The sequence below is a fragment of the Eucalyptus grandis genome, chromosome 6 (genome assembly GCF_016545825.1).
Source record: "Eucalyptus grandis isolate ANBG69807.140 chromosome 6, ASM1654582v1, whole genome shotgun sequence".
Classification (NCBI taxonomy): Eukaryota; Viridiplantae; Streptophyta; class Magnoliopsida; order Myrtales; family Myrtaceae; genus Eucalyptus; species Eucalyptus grandis.
Genome location: NC_052617.1, coordinates 5,664,753 through 5,668,911, shown reverse-complemented (window position 1 = coordinate 5,668,911; position 4,159 = coordinate 5,664,753). Strand labels below are relative to the sequence as shown.

Here is a 4,159-nt window from a genome sequence, read left to right as displayed (position 1 = left end):
ATGAACATTTTGATCACTCTTCTTCTCTTTCTTCTGCCAATTCTCTTTCTATTAAGCTAGAGAAGAAGAGGATCATCAAGAAAGCTACCTCCGGGATAATTGGGAATCCCCATAATAGGCCAAAGCATTGGCATGCTCCAAGCCATGAGGACGAACAGAGGAGAAGAATGCCTCCGAGAAAGGGTGAGGAAGTATGGACCAATCTTGAAGCTCACTCTCTTTGGCAAACCGACGGTGTTCATTCACGGACCAGCAGCAAACAATTTTATATTCCATGGAGATGGCAGCATGCTTGCCAACAAGTAGCTATCATCCATCTGCGTGATTCTGAGAGACTGCAATCTGTTTGAACTCAGTGGCCAAGATCGTAGACGTGTGAGAGAGTCTCCCATTGTCGTTCTTGAGACCAGAATCGCTGAAGCAGTACATGGGAAAAATAGATGAAGAAGTCAGGAAGCACATCAAGTTGCACTGGCAGGGAAAGGAAAAAGTTGCGGTATGTCGATATTCTGTAGACTCTCATTGTTGCTTTGATCTGTTTAGATACATCGAGACTTAATAGATTTTAAGATGTACATGGTGTATGCACACAATAGTCTCGTATGACTAGGGTTCACACTTGTATTGCCTCCGCATGTATCGACTGGGAGAATGAATGCATAAACTGGGAGTGTGCATAATCTCTTCAATAATCAAAAGAAGAGTGAATAACAATAATATTTTGATCTTCCTATTGGCATCACCCCTGATGAAAATTCTTACATTCAACATCATATGCTCTCTTCTCTTTGGTATGGAGGAAGGAGCTAAAAGAGAGATTCTTGGAAAACTTTCAAGAAATGGTAGGGGGAATGTGGTCCATACCAGTGAACTTGCCATTCACGCACTACAATCGGAGCCTCCGTGCAAGCTCTAGGGTCCAAGATATATTGAAGGAACTTGCACAAGAGAAGAAAGTGAAACTAGAGCAGCACACTGCAACCCCTCATCAAGACTTAATCACGTGCTTGTTAAGTAAGCACAATGAAGAAAATGAACGAGTTGTGACTGACAATGAAATTCTGCACAATATCACGCTTGTCATAATTGCTGGACATGATGCCTCATCCATACTTATAACTTTTGTGCTATGTCTTCTATATAAGAATCCTGTTGTTTATAAAGCAGTTCTTCAAGGTAAACATCCTCTAATCCCGGCATCTTTTTAGATTTGTTAAATCTGCATAGAGATTCCTGCAGCCCAAAAAGGAAGGAAGATTTAAACGAAATGAAGGACTTGTTCAATCTAGTTCACTCTTGAACTATGACCCAAGCTACGTAAGGATAATGAATGATCTCTATTTGCTGATGGATAACAAATGGCTTGATAAATGTAAGAAAAATCAACACATAAATTTGTCTGAGCTTCCAAAGCCGGATGTCAACTTTAATAACAAAGCTCAAACATGATCCTTCCCCCTTATTGAGACAAATAACAAGCGTGTTTTGCTATTGCTAAACAAGAAGAGATAGCAAGAAGCAAGACTTCGAGAGAACCTTTAACTTGGGAAGACCTTGCCAGGATGAAGTACACATGGAGAGTAGCAATGGAAACTCTAAGGATGGTTTCGCCTGTTTTCGGTGGCTTCAGCTTAGCTTTAAGGGATATTGCCTATGCTGGGTACCTCATTCCTCAAGGCTGATAGGTAAGGATGCAAATAACTTTTCCAATCTTTTCAAATGCTTACTTGCGCTATCTGTTATTCATTCTCTCTATCTGGGAAACCAGTCCGTTAACATACATTTGGTATTTGATGCGTGACTTAGGTCTTCTGGGCATCAAACATGACACATGTGGATGAAAGCATATTCCCTGAGCCATCAAAGTTTGATCCTGCTAGATTTGAAAACCATAAGTGAGTACCGCCCTACAGCTTTATTCCTTTTGGAGGAGAGCCTCGGGTATGCTCAGGAAACAAATTGCGAGGTTCAAAACCCTAGTTGCAATGGTGATTCAGTTCTCTTGGGAGTTATGTTCAGATGATCATTACATTAGGGACCCCTTGCCGATACCAACTCAAGGACTATTGCTCCGGATTGTGCCAAAGATACGGGAATGAAGGACTATCCAGGACTATCACGGTGCCACCTTCACAGCACTTAGCTACATCAAACATCCCCATGGTGACAATAAATTTAAGACACCATGAACCCAAGAAAGAAGCCACTGGTTTGAGAAGCTCTTCCGAATAACATAACCAAGAGCATTCTGCCTATGGTGTATGTTTTCAATTTGCATGATGCTATATGCATGTCATCAGTACAAATTTGACAATTCGCTTGACTCCCTTGTATCCATGCAATCTTCCTTATCTTAACCCTTCCAGAAACTATCAATGCTTTTTATATTACTTAAAATAAATGAAATTGGCCTCTCTCCTAAGTTCTTCGTTTGCTTTTTGAACTTCTTTGGGTTGGTTTGAATCTAATTCTAATTTTTTTCCTTTTCTTCTTTCTCGCTTTTTAGTTTTACCTAAGACAGCATAATATTCCAACAAAAAAAAAAATATGAAGTGAGCATCAACTCATGGAAAGGAGATTCGATTTTATAGAAAATTCATCTTATAGTGAAGTTGAGAGCACAATTTATGCAACTTCTCTTTAATTATATGAAATTGTGAGATTTAAAATATTTTATGAAAATGTGGTTTAATATTTAAATATTCTAACACTCTCCTCATGCATAGGCTGAACTTTGGCCTAAGTCTAAAGATTTGAACTTATAACCTTCCTACTTTAATATTGTGTGAGATTTTATAAAACCACTACCAGTTATTGTAAAAATAAGTGTCAAGGGAATCACTCTTGTCCTTGCCACTTCTTCACATTATAGCAACAAGAATTTAACTAAAAGTCTTAATTGGCCGTTACTTCTTCTCATTTGAGGGAAAATAGCCCATTTCTACAAAACATAAAGTATGTCTCTGAATGGCCTTGAATGATGGGTGACTGAACGGAAGCTCGACGCTGTCCCCCTCCTTGTGCCACTTAGGCAAGCGGCTTGAGTGATTCTCAAAGAGTGAGTAAACACCTATCTGCATATTTGGCCACGAAATAATTAAAACAAATGACTTAGCCCGCGTGAGTACATCTATGTTTGAATAGTTAGTGACGGTACTAGGATGAGATGTAATTGCAAGAGAAGAGATGAGTCTTTTCTGGTAATTATATCTATAGCTTTTTAGAAGAATATCATAATTTAAGGGGACCTAAGATTGATATGAGACGGAAAAGACGTTCCCATACTATGTTTCTTAGGCAATTTAAACATACATAGAAAAAGGATTTTGTAGCAAGCAATTATGGAAGATATATCTAAAAGTAATTTCATAGATGAAACAGTTAATAAAACTAAAAAAATATAAATGCTCTTTTTAGTAAAAAGTTGTAATCTTGTAAAATCTTTGTATATTTTATTTTCAAGTTCAAGTATTATTTTCCGTAATAATAAAGTAATATAATTTTTATTCGGTGAATCATACTTAAAAGAAATAAATTCAATATATTTGTGCAATAACTATGCTATAATCTCTTAAACTTTGTCTATTCTCAAACAAAGCAAATTCATTTGTTCAATGAAACTTTTTAATGCACTCAATGGGGTTACTCGGATAAAATGAGTATGCTTTAGTTAGCAATAGTCTATTTATTAAGAACATGTATCTTTAGAGTGGAACTAATTTAGATAGCGGCATTAGCTATAATTTAAAATCTTGAATGTATGTTAATTCAATAATTATAGGAGACGCCAACGAGATAGCAATATACGTGACCAAAGAATTGGATAATAAAGCAAATAAAAACCGGCTTTTGTCAACCTAATGCATTATGCAAGTGATGCTTCTAATTTATTTTTCCAACTTTACCCTTCATTTATCTCTTATTTACGGACTTGAGTATGTCCTTAAATCACTTTGTTTGAACTCTAACATGTAAAATTCAGGAAGAAAAATGTTTGCCCAAGAATAGAGGGCTATCTCTTCTTCAAAGGGGGCGACTTGTGACATCCCGAGACGTCACCCGACACATGTTATTATATTATTGCTTTCTTTTAATGTATGGAAACGAAAACAAACATTTACGAATATTCTTTTAATGATTAGAGCCTCACAATTATAAC

The 4,159-nt window shown here is 36.8% G+C and overlaps 1 pseudogene; it reads left to right on the top strand.

Annotated features, from left to right (window-relative positions):
• On the top strand, positions 1-2,099 carry LOC104448300 (annotated as a pseudogene).
• Positions 2,100-4,159: the final 2,060 nt, after the last annotated feature.